Source organism: Lissotriton helveticus, chromosome 8 (assembly GCF_964261635.1).
Source record: "Lissotriton helveticus chromosome 8, aLisHel1.1, whole genome shotgun sequence".
NCBI classification, from domain to species: Eukaryota; Metazoa; Chordata; class Amphibia; order Caudata; family Salamandridae; genus Lissotriton; species Lissotriton helveticus.
Window position 1 is genome coordinate 583910205 of NC_136069.1, and position 18245 is coordinate 583928449.

Genomic DNA, 18245 nt, shown 5'->3' on the forward strand with positions numbered 1-18245 from the left:
TGATCGTGTTCTCCGAAGCTTGCGATCTTCCAGTTGGACTTTCCGTTTCCTGCGTCTTTGTCTCCTCATCGTGAGTCCCTCGTTGAGGATTGATTTAAATGTGCTTTTTTTTTTTTTTAATCGATGATAGAACCGTCTGTTATTTTTCCTCTTGAGGCCGCTGCCCCTCTCGAGCGCTGACACGTGAGTCATAGCTTCTCACACCAGCATTCCATTGCATGCTCGCATCCTGACGTCTTCTCAGCTTTGTGAACGTTACGCCAGTCTTTCTCTGCGTGAGTTCCAACTTGCGGTTCACTGCTTTGACAACGTGTTGCCATGGTTTTAAATCAGCATTTTTTCTCTGGGCACACTTCATTGACTATTTAGCAGCGCCCGTATTACTAATTCCTGTGAGACATTTTTAAACGCATTTATTAGCGAGCCAATGATCCTACATTTGACCGTAGTTGATTTAAAAACGTCTTATGTAGCAGATTGATTTGGAGGAAGTTATTTTCAAGCTGCAAGCTATTTGTTTTACGTTTAATGACACTTGATTCAATAATGTCATTCACATATTTATGCAGCAGATTTTAAGCAGTTTTTGAGCAGGACTTTGATTATTTATACAAGGAGCAAGGAAAGACGTTTTTTTTTATTAAGAACTGGTTACCATTGTTTTGTTTTACTTGTGGCAGCAACCCACCCACGTTATGGAGAAAGTAGCTTCTCCACCTCCTTTTTTACAGTCGCCTGGTCCACCTCCAATGATTTGGAAACAGTGGAAAGCAACTTTTGAAGCCTACATTGATGCTATAGATGGTGACACCTTCACCTCCAAAAAAAAGAGAGCGTTGCTTGTTTATAATTTAGGAGCCGAAGGCAAATCCATTCTTGAGACTCTGCCTCTTGAGGAAGTGAGGGTATCCAATGATTCTCGAGAAGAGGGTGATGCATTGGGGATTGACGAATATGCCTCTCTCATAAAAACTTTGGATAAAAGGTTCAATCCTAAGCGCAACATTGTTTTGGAACGTCACAAATTTTTGCAACGTGCACAGATGCCTGGGGAGTCCATCGACAATTTTGTTGCTGCATTAAGGATTTTGGCCATAAATTGCAATTATAGGGAGTTTAGAGATGAAATCATTCAAGACCAATTAATTGAACGAACTTGCGATAAAAAAGTGCGAGAGAAACTTTTGTCCTCTGATGACCCTGATTTGGAGACTGCATTGACTCTTGCCAAGTCTGTTGAACATTCCCAGTTTTGCATGAAGGAACTCAGTACACCTACCACTCCTACACCTGCGTCATCCGAAGTTAATTTGGTAACGTCCAAGGTTCCTCCAAAAAATATCAAAGCTTCGGTTCCAGTATCTTCCAAAACCTCTAACTCTACTCTACCTGGTACATTTGTCAACAAACCCAGGAATGATGCCCAAGCTTTGTCATGTCATCGCTGTGGTAGCAGGTCGCATCTGGGAAATTTCAAGTTTTGTTTTGCTATTAACCAGTCTTGTTTTAAATGTGGAAGGAAGGGTCATCTTGCACGAATGTGCAAAATTAGTTTGTCTCAAAAGTCATCGTCACAAAGTGTGAAGAATATAGAATGTGAGAATGCTCAGAGTGATTATGATGATAATTGTTATGAGCTGCTGATGTTATCGACTTCTCCTTTGGAAGCGGAAGGTATTGTAGAGATTGCATCTCTTAATGAACCCAGGAGGAAGAAATCCCCTACTTGTGCTATAAACTTGAACAACAAATCGGTCATATTCCTTGTGAATTCTGGTTCCCCATTTACCTTGATCAATGTAAAGGATTTTGGTAGTTTAGGTGACATCTCTTTGGCGTCATCATCAATTAAGATGTTTGCTTATGGTGGGAAAAGGGTTGAAGTTTTGGGAAAGTACAAACACAAACTAGAATTTAAGGGTGAGTGCACCTCATGTATAATTTATGTGGTCAAAGATGGTGCTAATTTGTTGGGATGGCACGAATAGGGTGAGCTAAACATCATTCTGGACCCTAATCATCCCGACATGGTCTTGTCTAGGAACGAAGCCAAGCAATATTACGGTTCACTAACACATCCTGAGTCTGTACATGTGGTGACAACTATGAATGAGAATGAATGGGATCATGCTTATCCGGAGGTGTTTAGCGACAATCTTGGTAAGCTTAAGGGTTTCCAACATCACATAGTTTTGAAAGATGGGGCAAAACCTATTGCTCACAAAGTTCGCAGGGTACCTTTGAGTATGCGTTGTGAAGTGAAAGCTGAATTAGAAAGGTTGTGTTCCTTGGGTGTCATCGAACCAATTGAAGGGTCAGAATGGTTAAGCCCCGTCGTTTTGGCACGGACGGCTGATAAGTCTCTTAGGATGTGTGTTGATTTACTCGATTTAAATGCATGTATTTGGCTAGATCGCCAACCACTTCCTAACATCAATGAGATGTTGGCTACCCTGGAAGGTGCCAAATATTTTACCACTCTGGACATATTATCTGCCTATCATCAGATTGAATTAAGTAAAGATTCCAGACATCTCACTTCATTTGTGACTCCTGTGGGAGCGTTTTGTTATCTTAGGATGCCATTCGGTTTGGCGTCGGCTTCTGCAGTATTCCAACGCCTTATGGGTAGTCTATTCAAGAACACTGCAGGAGTCGTCTTCTTTCAGGATGATATCCTCACACTTGCTAAGACCATGCAAGAACATAATGATAGGGTGAGGAAAGTGTTGGATATTGTGAAGCTGTATGGGTTGACCCTAAGAAAAGACAAATGTAAGTTTTTCAGATATGGTGTAGATTATTTAGGTCACCATATTTCAGCCAAAGGTGTAGAACCTAAAATGAAACTTTTTGATGCCATCCGCAATGCACCCGAACCGCAAAATAAAGATCAACTGCGTTCCTTCCTAGGACTAGTTCAATACTATGCGAAATTTGTCCCAAATTTTGCTGACAAGACTGTTTGTTTACGAAATCTTTTTTTTAAAAATGCCAAGTATGAATGTTGAAAACTGTAATTGCGCAGGCACGCCCACTCAAATCGTTTGATTTGAACGACCAATGCATTGTAGTTACAGATGCCAGTAATGTTGGACTGGGAGCCGTCCTTATGCAAAAGAGAGCCAACAATAGAGAAGAAGTAATTGCTTTTGCCTCCAGAACACTGAGAGGTGCTGAGGCCACTTACTCCACCATTGAGAAGGAGGCATTGGCTCTATGGTGGGGTGTACAATATTTGAGGAACTTTTTGTGGCGCAATCATGTATCTCTTAAAACTGACCATAAGCCATTAGTGGACCTTTTTACAACCAAGGGTGGTGGTAGGGCTACACCCCGCATTGCCAAATGGCAATACAGACTTGCTGAATTTAATTATCACTTGGAGTATGTTCCTGGTATAAAAAATAATCTTGCCGACTGTTTATCGAGGTTACCTCTTTTTCACACTGATCATAAGGAGGAACCTGATCAATTTGAGATGGTGTGTGCTGTGGGTTCTGTATCTGACACTGGTGCTGCTTTATCAGAAACTGATTGGAAGCGTGCTATTTCTGAAGATGTGAATTTGTGTAAAGTAATAGACTTTTTGTCTCAGGGATGGCCTAATGACAAATCGTTATCTGCTGAATTAGTTCAGTTTAGAAGAGATTGTGATGAACTGTCTTTAGGTAATGGTATTTTACGCCAAGGTAGTCTTTTAGTTGTACCTACTTCACTTTGCAAATCTGTGCTTGACTTGGCTCATGTGGACCATTTAGGAATTCGAGCCATGAAACGGAGAATACGTGAGGATTTTTGGTGGCCTGGTGTTGATGGGGCCATCGAGCATTGTGTTAGGGATTGTGGGGCATGTGTGCTTAGTGACAAAACTCAAGTTACTTGCCCATCTTCTGTTAATCCAATTTCTGTGAAGGAAATACCTTGGAACAAATTAGCCTTTGATGTGGCTGGTCCATTCAATGATTTGGGAAATACCCCTTAGTATGCTTTAGTTCTGATTGACTATATGTCAAAATGGCCTGTGGTGAAGTTTGTGAAGGGTATCAATTCTTCCACTATTATTAATTTTCTTACTGAAGTTTTTCTGCGAGAGAGTTTCCCAGAGGAATTGGTATCTGATAACGGTACTCAGTTAGTTTCTGGTGAGATGGAAAGTTATCTTAAAAGGCATGGGATTAAACATATGCTCACTTCTTTATATCATCCATGTAGCAATGGTTTGGTTGAACGCCTGAATCGTGTTATTAAAGATCAATTACAACTAGCCTCTATAAACAGTCTTCATTGGAGGCATGTGATTTCTGACATGTTGTGGGCTATGAGGGTCATTCCTCATGCCAGCACAGGTATTGCACCTTTCACCTTGCTCAGAGGTAGAGTAGCTGGTTCCAAGCTTAATAAGGATTGGATGTTGAGAAAAGACATTGATGTTACCAAGATTGGGAGAGTAGCTGATATTAGGAGTGCTGCTCAGGCAAAATATGCACAAAAAAGCGTCAGAACGTCTCCTGTATGTCAGGGTGATTGGGTGAGAGTTAAGAAACCTGTGTTTATACGCAAAGGGCATGCCAAGTTCTCCCCTCCTGTACAGGTCAAAGAGGTCAAAGATCAGGTTGTGGTGCTTGACAATGGGAAGATTTGGAATAAGTAGTGCATTTAAATTGTACCCAAATCCAAGGTTGAGTTTGTCAGAAACAAATTTGGTTTGGATTCCCTTGATTCCTCCTGTGATAGGAATCCAATTACTTCTGCAGCCACCACTGCTTGCAGCTCTAGTTTTCTGCGGAGGTCGTCAAGAACCAAGTCTATGCCTACTAAGTATCATGATTTTATCGTATCTTGAATTGTTATCTTATCTGCACATCCTGCTTTGGGTTTTTGGTTTTTTTTTTCATTTTTTTTCTCTTTCTTTTTATTTTGGTATTTTAATTATGGATGGGGGAAGGGTTTGTTTTAAGGAATTTTGCATTTTGTTAATCTTTGTGTTATTTTGTAGTTTCTTCTGGGAATGTTGTATTTCCTTGTTTGCTGTGTAGAAAGGGGGATGTGTAAAGATGTTATTTATAGTGATGTCCTGTGTGCCAGCGCGCACGGGATATCTCTCGGAATTCCATGTTCTGTGGTAGAATGTGTATGTTTGTTTTGTCGGCAGTTGCTGCCGAGAGACCACGCATCTACATGAATAAAGAAGAGCTCCTCACTTGCCACGTCTTCGTCTTCTTTTCACCCACCCACCCTCTTCTGAGACCCGACAAGCATCCCTCAAGTGCATTTCTAGGTAAATAAACACCCCGCCAAACTCACATTTCAGTGCTTCACCACTGACATGGCACCTTCCTCAAGGACCTGGATTCCAACTTTAAAACAGCCCCCTCTTATCCGCTCCATATTGTGTTTGGTGACATCATCTTGGATCGTAACAGACCACATTATTCGTCCAATCTTACTGGACAACTCAATACCCAGAACACACAGGCTGCCCTCACATTTTCAAAGAAATATTTTCAATATCATACTAATCCTTAATCCACCCCCTCACCCAATATAAAGTCCTCTCATCTGACCGCTCCTTAACTCACATGCTTTATGCTTGTGAACATATGCACCCGAGTACTTCACAGGTCTTTAAAAGACCATTTACATTATATTGGGGCTGTGTTGTGAATAGTCGAACCCCATAGAGCAGCGTATCTCGGAGTCCGCGCAGCTGCGGCAGACTCAGAGACACTCTTTAAAAGGAATGCCTCTTAATTTTAGCAGCAGTTATCTGCTAAGTGCCTTGTCATCCTGCGACACACCAACCACTTGCAGGCGACACAGTCTGTCGGGACACACAGTTTGGAAAGCTCTGCTGTATCCTTACACTTCTAACAAACACTCTGCCACTGCTGTTTCAGTATTGTAGTGAGCCATTCAGCAGTATGTGTTTATCCATTCACTGTGCTAAAAGTGAAGCACTTATAGATTCAGTCAGCCGCTCTCCTTGCAGAACTGTAATCATTCACTCAGTACCCAAGTACTCATGCAGCAAAGTAGGCCTCAGGGCATGGACTGCTTCAAACCCCTATACACTATGCATGCAGTCTTCTATGCACCTGCAAACTTGTCTTTTATACCTTCAATTCTCCAATCTGTATCCTTACACTTCCACCAAACACTCTGCCACTGCTGTTTCAGTACTGTAGTGAGCCATTCAGCAGTATGTGCTTATATATTCACTGTGCTAAAACTGAAGCACTTATAAATTAAATGAGGCACTCTCCTTGCAGAACTGTAATCATTCAGTCAGTACCCAAGTACTCATGCAGCAAAGTAGGCCTTAGGGCATGGACTGCTTCAATCACCTTTACATTATGCATGCAGTCTTCTATGCACCCTCAAACTTGTCTTTTATACCTTCAATTCCCCAGTATGTATACTTACACTTCCACCAAACACTCTGTCACTGCTGTTTCAGTATTTTAGTGACCCTTTCAGCAGTATGTGCTTATCTATGCACTGTGCTAAAACTGAAGCAGTTATAAATTCAGTCAGGCACTCTCCTTGCTGAACTGTAATAATTCAGTCAGTGCCCAAGTACTTATGCAGCAAAGTAGGCCTTAGGGCATAGACTGCTTCAAACCCCTATATGCTATGCATGCAGTCTTCTATGCACCTGCAAACTTGTCTTTTATACATTCAATTCCCCAGGCTGTAGCCTTACACTGCCACCAAACACTCTGCCACTGCTGTCTCAGTACTGTAGTGAGACATTCAGCAGTATGTGCTTATCTATTTACTGTGCTAAAACTGAAGCACTTATAAATTCTGTCCGGCACTCTCCTTGCAGAACTGTAATCATTTAGCCAGTACCCAAGTACTCATGCAGCAAACTAGGCCTTAGGGCATGGACTGTTTCAAACCCCTATACACTATGCATGCAGTCTTCTATGCACCTGCAAACTTGTCTTTTATACCTTCAATTCCCCAGTCTGTATACTTACACTTCCACCAAACACTCTGTCACTGCTGTTTCAGTATTGTAGTGACCCTTTCAGCAGTATGTGCTTATCTATGCACTGTGCTAAAACTGAAGCAGTTATAAATTCAGTCAGGCACTCTCCTTGCTGAACGGTAATCATTCAGTCAGTACCCAAGTACTTATGCAGCGAAGTAGGCCTTAGGGCATGGACTGCTTCCATCACCTTTACACTATGCATGCAGTCTTCTATGCACCGTCAAACTTGTCTTTTATACCTTCAATTCCCCAGTCTGTATACTTACACTTCCACCAAACACTCTGTCACTGCTGTTTCAGTATTGTAGTGACCCTTTCAGCAGTATGTGCTTATCTATGCACTGTGCTAAAACTGAAGCAGTTATAAATTCAGTCAGGCACTCTCCTTGCTGAACGGTAATCATTCAGTCAGTACCCAAGTACTTATGCAGCGAAGTAGGCCTTAGGGCATGGACTGCTTCCATCACCTTTACACTATGCATGCAGTCTTCTATGCACCGTCAAACTTGTCTTTTATACCTTCAATTCCCCAGTCTGTATACTTACACTTCCACCAAACACTCTGTAACTGCTGTTTCAGTATTTTAGTGACCCTTTCAGCAGTATGTGCTTATCTATGCACTGTGCTAAAACTGAAGCAGTTATTAATTCAGTCAGGCACTCTCCTTGCTGAACTGTAATCATTCAGTCAGTGCCCAAGTATTTATGCAGCAAAGTAGGCCTTAGGGCATAGACTGCTTCAAACCCCTATATGCTATGCATGCAGTCTTCTATGCACCTGCAAACTTGTCTTTTATAAATTCAATTCCCCAGGCTGTAGCCTTACACTTCCACCAAACACTCTGCCACTGCTATCTCAGTACTGTAGTGAGACATTCAGCAGTATGTGCTTATCTATTTACTGTGCTAAAACTGAAGCACTTATAAATTCTGTCCGGCACTCTCCTTGCAGAACTGTAATCATTTAGCCAGTACCCAAGTACTCATGCAGCAAACTAGGCCTTAGGGCATGGACTGTTTCAAACCCCTATACACTATGCATGCAGGCTTTTGCACCTGCAAACATGTCTTTTATACCTTCAATTCCCCAGTCTGTATCCGTACACTTCCACCAAACACTCTGCCACTGTTGTTTCAGTATTGTTATTGTTAATGTCAGTTTATATAGCGCCAAATCACCGGCAGGTCTCAGGGCGCCTTTGACTGCAAAACATAACAACCTAATCAGCGACGGAGGAACGAGTAGAAACTATACTGGGCTCAGCGCTGCTCTGAATAAGATAGTCTTTAGGGCTTTCCTAAAGTGGAGCCGGTGTCCATCTTTACGAAGAGCCTCAGGCAGTTTATTCCAGATCCTAGGCAGCAAGACCGAAAAAGATCTTCCGCCTTTTGTGGCCAGTTTAAACCGAGGACACACGAGCAGTTGAGCCTCGGAGGACCTTAGACTTCTTTCAGGCCGGTAAATCTCCAACCTTTCTTTAATATAGGCAGGGGCTTGCCCATAGATGGACTTATGGGCTATGCAGAGACTTTTAAAGACAGACCTTTGCGTCACTGGCAGCCAATGAAGGCTCTGCAGCAGCGGGGAGGCATGTGATTTTCTTGGAAGTTTGAAAATAAGTCTTGCCACATCATTTAGGACCACCTGCAGTCTGTTAGTTAATACCTTTGGTAAGCCCAAGTAGAGCGCATTTCCATAGTCCAGCCTCGAGAGTATGGTGGCAGAGACTAGAAGTACGAAGCATGGACTGGGAGAGAAGCGGGACTAGTTTGCGCAATTGTCTTATAAGACCGTTACAGGTTCCTACCACGGTAGAAATCTGGCTCACCATTGAGAGGGCACTATCTATCTTAATGCCAAGGCTTTTTACCAAGTCAGCTGGCTTAGGAGTGGGGCCTAATTCCTGGGGCCAATACAGGTCACTCCAGGGGGAGCAGGTAGATGAAACTATTAACACCTCAGTTTTTTCGGGGTTAATCTTCAGGAGGTTCCTGGACATCCAGTCAACTGTGAATCTAAGTACCTCCTGTGCCTGTGACTGAGCCCGTTCAGTGTCATCCATGTATTGTAGTGAGCCATTCAGCAGTATGTGCTTATCTATTCACTGTGCTAAAACTGAACCACTTATAAATTCAGTCAGGCACGCTCTTGCAGAATTGTAATCATTCGGTCAGTACCCAAGTACTCATGCAGCAAAGTAGGCTTTAGGGCATGGACTGCTTCAATCCCCTATACACTATGCATGCAGTCTTCTATGCACCTGCAAACTTGTCTTTTATACCTTCAATTCCCCAGTCTGTATACTTACACTTCCACCAAACACTCTGTCACTGCTGTTTCAGTATTGTAGTGACCCTTTCAGCCGTATGTGCTTATCTATGCACTGTGCTAAAACTGAAGCAGTTATAAATTCAGTCAGGCCCTCTCCTTGCTGAACTGTAATCATTCAGTCAGTACCCAAGTACTTATGCAGCAAAGTAGGCCTTAGGGCATGGACTGCTTCAAACCCCTTACCACTATGCTTGCAGGCTTCTATGCACCTGCAAACATGTCTTTTATACCTTCAATTCCCCAGTCTGTATCCGTACACTTCCACCAAACACTCTGCCATTGTTGTTTCAGTATAGTAGTGAGCCATTCAGCAGTATGTGCTTATCTATTCACTGTGCTAAAACTGAACCACTTATAAATTCAGTCAGGCACGCTCCTTGCAGAATTGTAATCATTCAGGTAGTACCCAAGTACTCATGCATGAAAGTAGGCCTTAGGGCATGGACTGCTTCAATCCCCTATACACTACGCATGCCGTCTTCTATGCACCTGCAAACTTGTCTTTTATACCTTCATTTTCCCAGTCTCTATCCTTACACTTCCACCAAACACTCTGTCACTGACTGCTGTTTCAGTATTGTAGTGACCCTTTCAGCAGTATGTGCTTATCCATTCACTGTGCTAAAACTGAAGCAGTTATACATTCATTCAGGGACTCTACTTGCAGAACTGTAATCATGCAGTTAGTACCCAAGTACTCATGCAGCAAAGTAGGCCTTAGGGCATGAACTGCTTCAATCCCCTATACACTATGCATGCAGTCTTCTATGCACCTGCAAACTTGTCTTTTATACCTTCAATTCCCCACTCTGTATCCTTAGACTTCCACCAAACACTCTGTCACTGCTGTTTCAGTATTGTAGTGAGCCTTTCAGCAGTATGTGCGTATCTATGCATTGTGCTAAAACCGAAGCAGTTATAAATTCATTCAGGGACTCTACTTGCAGAACTGTAATCATGCAGTTAGTACCCAAGTACTCATGCAGCAAAGTAGGCCTTAGGGCATGGACTGCTTCAATCCCATATACACTATGCATGCAGTCTTCTATGCACCTGCAAACTTGTCTTGTATACCTTCAATTCGCCAGTCTGTATCCTTACACTTCCACCAAACACTCTGTCACTGCTGTTTCAGTATTGTAGTGAGCCATTCAGCAGTATGTGTGTATCTACGCACTGTGCTAAAACGGAAGCAGTTATAAATTCAGTCAGGCACTCTCCTTACTGAACTGTAATCATTCAGACAGTACCCAACTACTTATGCAGCAAAGTAGGCCTTAGGGCATGGACTGCTTCAATCCCCTATAAACTATGCATGCAGTCTTCTATGCACCTGCAAACATGTCTTTTATACCTTCAATTCCCCAGTCTGTATCCGTACATTTGCACCAAACACTCTGCCATTGCTGTTTCAGTATTGTAGTGAGCCATTCAGCAGTATGTGCTTATCTATTCACTGTGCTAAAACTGAACCACTTATAAATTCAGTCAAGCACGCTCCTTGCAGAATTGTAATCATTCAGTTAGTACCCAAGTACTCATGCAGCAAAGTAGGCCTTAGGGCATGGACTGCTAATCCCCTATACAATACGCATGCCGTCTTCTATGCACCTGCAAACTTGTCTTTTATACCTTCATTTCCCCAGTCTGTTTCCTTCCACTTCTACCAAACACTCTGTCACTGACTGCTGTTTCAGTATTGTTGTGACCCTTTCAGCAGTATGTGCTTATCCATTCACTGTGCTAAAACTGAAACAGTTATAAATTAATTCAGGCACTCTACCTGCAGAACTGTAATCATGCAGTTAGTACCCAAGTACTCATGCAGCAAAGTAGGCCTTAGGGCATGAACTGTTTCAATCCCCTATACACTATGCATGCAGTCTTCTATGCACCTGCAAACTTGTCTTTTATACCTTCAATTCCCCAGTCTGTATCCTTACACTTCCACCAAACACTCTGTCACTGCTTTTTCAGTATTGTAGTGAGCCATTCAGCAGTATGTGCGTATCTATGCACTGTGGTAAAACTCAAACAGTTATAAATTCATTCAGGCACTCTACTTGCAGAACAGTAATCATGCAGTTAGTACCCAAGTACTCATGCAGCAAAGTAGGCCTTAGGGCATGGACTGCTTCAAACCCCTATACACTAGTTTTTTTAAAAGAAAAAAACGAACCGTGCAAAAACAAAGTCTCCAACGTGAACAAATAAAAAAAATTAGCAGCGGGAGAAATGGTGCTCCTGTTTGCACCTGCAAATCAAATCAATCGATTGTTCCCCAGAGCACAATGTCTCTTTACAAAATTTACAAAGAATTATGAGGTCTCCAAAATCGGGACGGATGTCCGGATGTGGACTGGATGGTGCTGTTGAAGTCCTGGCGACAGCTGGTGGAGGGTCGTCCCGCAGCCTATCACATGAAGCTCTCGCATAGTTGCGAGGATGAAGGGTCTTCATGAGTCGAACCATGCTGGCGGTTCCAAATGAATATTTTTTGGTCGGATCTCCTCCAGAAAGTGTGGTCCTACACACCTTGCAGGTGACCTTGGCAGCGTTCACCTTCTTTTCTCCATCTGGAAATTTGAAAAATCTACAGATTAAAGCTTCTTTCCTTTTTGGCTGTGCATCCTCAGCCAGAAATTCCTCTTCTGAAGAGTGTTCAGAAGTATCTTCCTACTGACGTGCAGCCATATTAAAGTTCTCTTCTAAAACTTCGGAGCTTCAGAAAAGAGATGGTTCTCAGTGAAAGTCAAAGAAGAATGATTAAAATGGGTGGGGTCTTTCAACAGTTGGAATAGGAAGTATTATGAACCAATCAAATCTCTTGTTTTGAAGTCAAATGGCGTGCGCGTATGGTACGTTTACGATGCGCGTACGTAAGTCATACCCCCACAATTTGCGTAATTTCTTTTAAAAGTAATATACGCTTATTAAAAGTAAAAAAAAACTATTTTCATGATTATCTCAGATAATGTCTTGCCCTAATATTTATTTAGTTATTTATTTATTTTTTCACATTTTTAAAGCGCACTGTTACCAGACTGTGTCCTTGCGCTAACTGTCCACTAGTATGCATGACCGGAGCATTAGTGTGTGAAGAGCCATGTCTTCAGGGCTCTACTAAAGGACAGGAGGTCTAGTGTCTGTCTGAGGACCAACGGCAGGGCGTTCCAGGCCCTTGCTGCTCCCAGGGAGAAGCTCCTTCCCCCCAACGAGCCTTCCTGACTCTAGGGACTACAACCAGCCCTTGATCGGCTGACCTTAAAGATCTTGCTGGCTCATACCACTGGAAGAGCTGGGTCATGCAGTGGGGGCCCAGCCCTTTCAAAACCTTGAAGATAACACAGAGCGTTTTAAAAGCTATTCTTTTGCGTACTGGTAACCAGTGTAGCTTCACCAGGTCCTGTGCCACCAAGGCAAATTTCGGTGTGTCCGTGATCAGGCGGGCTGCTGCATTCTGCAGGATTTGGAGTTTGTTTAACAGCCCCAATTGGGCGTTTAGCAGCAGGCTGTTGCAGTAGTCTAATCAGGACTTCACTAATCACGTTACCACTGTCTTCCTATGCTCGTCCGAGAGAAAAGGCAGGACTTTTCGTATTGTTTTTAAGACGTAATGTGTTGCTGAGGACAGCGCGTTTACTTGAGGCCTGAAGGACAGAGTATCGTCCATCAGTACCCCCAAGTTTTTAACCTTCGCGACTGTTGATGGGGGGGTCCCCATTTCCTCCGGCCACCATCTTGGGGACCAGAAGTTATCTCTGACCCCAAACAGCAAAACTTCCGTCTTTGCTGAATTCAGCTTGAGACAGTTTTCTGCCATCCAGTTGCTGACCTCACGCATACAGTCTCTAAACCTGTCGGCCGTGCTTTCCACTCCACCCGGTAACAGCAACACCACTATCTGCGTGTCGTCTGCATATGATGTTAAGTTGAAGCCAAAGGATCTGATAACTGGCGCCAGGGTGGAGACATAAACGTTAAAAAGAGTCGGACTCAGGGAAGAGCCCTGGGGGACTCCGCAGGGGAGCACAAAAGGGTCAGATTCAAAGTCCCCCAGAGCCACCACCTGGGTCCTGCTGGAAAGGAAGGCCTGCAGGATCTTAAGTGCCTTTCCCTGAATCCCACAGGCCCCCAACCGGTCCACCAATAGCCTATGGTGGACCGTATCAAAGGCCGTGGATAAATCTAACATAATCAAGGCGGCTCTGCCTCCTGCATCCATCACTGCTCTTATATCTTCAGCTGACTTGATCAGGGCCGATTCTGTGCTGTGCTCCGCCCGGAACCCATGCTGAGATGGGTCCAGACGTTGTCCTGTCCCAAGGAAAGTGCTCAGCTGAGTGTTCATTATACCCTCTATAATTTTGGCTAGAAGGGGTAGCCTGGCAATGGGCCGATAGTTGTTCAGGTCGGCCACATCAAGATTAGGTTTTATAAGAAGGTGTAGAATGGATGCTTGTTTCCACCATAGGGGAACTCCCCACTATCCAGCATATTATTAAATAGTGGGGTAAGTCCTGATGCAATGATAGATGGAGCTGCTTTTACAATGGTGACTGGGCAAGGGTCCCGAGGGGAACCTGATTTTATCCTCTGCAACCGGTTCCTGACCTCCTCCTCACTAATTGGGGAGAAGTTGAGTAACCTATCCATTTGCCTGTCGGTCTCTAAGACCTCTGGGTTAATCTCTGGGGGATTAATGTTAACTTGGTTATCCAGGGTATAGAAGATCTTCTCAACCTTTCCCTGAAAGAATTTAGCCAGGTCTTCACATAATTCCCGACTTAGGGGTACCTCCACTGGTTTAGGGGCTACAAGGTATGATACTGTACAAAATAGTTCCTTTGAGGAGTTACTTGCTTCCTTGATGCGTTTGGTAAAAAATGCGCGTTTGGCCATTCTAATCATCTCTTTGTACACTCTCAGCTCTGCGTTGAGTATCTTTTTATCAGCCTCCCTGTAGTTTTTCCGCCAGGTTCTTTCCAGTTTTTTACAGATAACTTTGTGATCCCTGATTTGTTCTGAAAACCAGAGAGCCGATGGGTTAGAGCGCGTAGAATGGTAGGTTTTTGGGGGTGCTAGTTGCATACATGCCAAATCCAACCAGTTCGTATAGGCCTTTGCCGCTTCCTCTACCTGTCCTGGCGGGGGCCTCATTGAGGATCTAAGTAGGCCCTCCAGGGCCTCACCTTCAATACTTTTCCATTTCCTGACCTTTCTGGCTGGGTTCTTAACCTTACTTAGCCTGGGAGGAGGAACTAAGGAAATGTTGAAATAAACTACGGCGTGGTCAGACCATGAGACCGGATATACTGCCGTAACTTCCAGGTTGGGATGGTTGGAAAAGATGCCATCTAGGGTATGTCCTACCTTATGTGTCGGTCCTGTGACCTTTTGCCTTAACCCCTTCGGGGCTGATGACGAGCTCAGCTCGTCATTAGCGTAACCTGCCGTACGCTCATGACGAGCTGAGCTCGTCATGTAACGCGGTAATTTTGAGATTGCCGCATACAGCGGGAAAATGCACCGCATCGATGCGGTTAACTCCAACCCATGCAGCAGTTCTATCAGTTCTCGTGTGTCTGTGTCTGAAGTGCACTCCAAATGAAAGTTAAAATCCCCAAGCAGTGTAAAAGTCTTATTGCATACTGCTTCTTCTAGCAAGCTTCCCAGAGCCAAAATAAATGGGGGCCTAGCCCCAGGGGGCCTATCGAGTAGACAGCCTCTGAGGGTTTGGTGGTCCGATAAAATAAAGTTAAAAGCTAGAGCTTCATCTAGGTCGGTTGCCGCTGGCTGGAAACTCCCTCTTACTGATTTATGATAAATGATAGCCAGTCCTCCGCCTCTCTTCCCTCCTCTATTCTGAGCAAAACAATCATAATCAGGGCGAGTGGCTTTAACAATATCTGAGCCTGAGGCTGCATCTGTACAGGATTCAGTTATAAATGCTACCATAACTTTTGAATACTGTATCAGATCCGCCAGTTTGATGCTGTGTTTCACCAAGGATCTGGCATTTAGCAGCAGACATTTCACTACAGCGTGCTCTTTCCTCTCTGTCCTCTCAGCAGCTCTATCTAAATCAACGATAGTCTTACTGGCCTGCCATGGCACCTTGGGGAGAACCTGCTTACAGCTTATGCATTGATGTGGGGTAGTTTGCGAATATTTGCACATTTCCATAGCAACACAGCCTGGTGTTCTATCTTTGCCCCCTAACGCCCACAGGGTATTGCGGTTATAGGTATGACGGATTCCACTCGAACAGGGGTATTGGCACTGGGCGCGGGTCCGGAGCGGACGGGCGCAGATGGGCTTGCCTTTGGCGCGCTGCCAGCGTGCCCGCTGCGCTCGTCCGCTGCGCTTCCTGGGGAATGATGTCATATTTTGCTAGCAAGGGCGGGAGGGGCCGAGCACTAGTCTGCTCGCCCAGCTCCTACTCCTCACTCAAGATGGCGGGACCAAATGGGCCGGTTTCAATCAGGTTTGTGCCCGTACAATGTGCAATATAGTGCAAATTAAAAGCTTTGATCCGAAAGAGCAGTTTTAAAATAGGATGGCAGCAAAATGAATTAAAAGAATAAATGAATTAGAGCCTCCTAGTCCCGGCTTTCCGCCTCAGCACCGTTCTAATCACACACCACACACACTAGCAATCAGCGGCGGCACGTTTTACAGGGGTTTATATGCTAGCAAGGGCGGGAGGGGCCGAGCACTAGTCTGCTCGCCCAGCTCCTGCCCCTCACTCAAGATGGCGGGACCATATGGGCCGGTGTCAATCAGGTTCTTGTCCGTACAATGTGCAATATAGTGCAAATTAAAAGCTTTGTTCTGAAAGAGCAGTTTTTAAAATCAGGATAGCAGCAAAATGAATGAAAATAATAAATGAATTAGAGCCTCCTAGTCCTGGCTTTCCGCCTCAGGACCGTTCTAATCACACACCACACACACTAAATACACACTAGATACATAGATATATCTTTTTAAACATTAAGAAACTTTCGCGGAGTACGAGTGCGGGGCGCCGTACAAACGTACATGACGTAACGCGGAAGCGCCAATACGACGCGGAATGTCAAAACTTATTCGTAGCATAATTTTTATTTTTTTTACATAAAAAATATGTAATGTAATTTAAAAAATAACATAACTAAAAATAAATATTATAAAAAATGTAGGAAATTAGTATAAAAAGGAATACATATAATAATTATTACATTTTAAAATTGCCATTTACAAAACCTATGAAATTCACTGAAAAAACCATAGGTTTCAGCCACGTTATAGTTAGGAATTAGCATTTAAAAAACCTTAGAAATTCACTGAAAAAAACATAGGTTTCACACATGTTATAGTTAGCTGGACATTTCACTCATACAACTCAGCTAACTATAACTTGCGCGCCCGCAATGCACTACTGATGACGTCACATATTACATCACTCATGACATGGTCAGTGACATTACTCATGGCATCACTGATGACATCTAAAATGACATCACTGATGACATCATCCTTGTAAAAGAGTGGCAGACCTCCTCTCACCGAAATACTACCTTTGATACATACATTCAAAAATATAAACTAAAATGTTCAAAACAATAGAGATACCAATACCAGTTACAACAACCTATTCAGTAATTCCAAAATCTACATACACATCCACTCATTCACCAGCAGTTCTATATAGTCACTCGTACATGTACTTACTCATCATATGCACTCATATACCTATACATCCTGTTACACACCAACACTCATCCATAGAGTTAATCACACACATACTCACATATGCAAATAAACTATCAAACATCCATTTACTTGCATATACAGCTATACATACACCCCTACACTAACTTCTACAGAAACGTACACATACTTACTCTCTTAAACAATCACTTATAGAAACACATACTTATTTATACAGGAACTCTTCCAATCTCTTACTCTCACATATACTTACTTATATACATCAATACTCACATATATTAGTTTAAAACATATGGAGTTACTCATAAATATACTATTGAGACAGTCATTCACTCACTAACACACCCATACACACACTCATCCACCCATACAGTCCTGCACACATGCTGTCTTCAACATACAAACAGTGAGTCAGTCATTCATGCATCATGGTTCTAGTAATGGGATCTTTAGAAACAGACAAAGGGGTGGATCAAGGGGTACACTGAGCCCTCCTTTTTTTAGGGAGAGGCCGCAGAGGCAGAGGGAGGAGGAGAGGGCAGAAAGAGGTGTGGTGGGAACAAGAGGACCCAGTGGGCAACCACACGTGCTGCAAGTCTCAGGACCAACAGGCAGGAACGAGCACCAGGAGAGTCTGATAACTAACCTCTCCAAGGTAACTTTATCCTCTGTAGCGAAACAGTTACTTGAGAAGGGCCTAGGCTTCGTTCCCTCTGCTTGCTTAGACAAATTCAAATTACACTGCGAGCTAGCGGAATTCTTTAGGAAGCTAAAACTGAAGCTTACTTAGAAGGAAAAGAGATGAATGACTCTCCCGATGGCCTTACCAATACAGAATTGAGGTTAAAGTAGTCTTTTACCCCTCCCCCTCACGTGGTGCCTGCAGAAATAACAGCTTTTGAGCAGGCAGTCTTCAACGAGATTGAAACATTTCAGGAGGGCAACACATACAAGAATATGACTAAATAAAAATTTCTAGCACTCGAGGGCCTAAAGTCCAACTCTGCCATCACCATAAAACCAGCTGATAAAGGAGATGAAGTAGTGATCCAGAATACCAGGGACTATGAGTTAGAAAACCAACATCTTCTTGGTAACAGAAACAACTACACCCCCCTTACAAGGGACCCCTCGCCAGAACTCAGCAGCAAAATCAAAGAAATGGTTAAAGAAGCAGAAGAGGAGGGTTTGATCACTGGA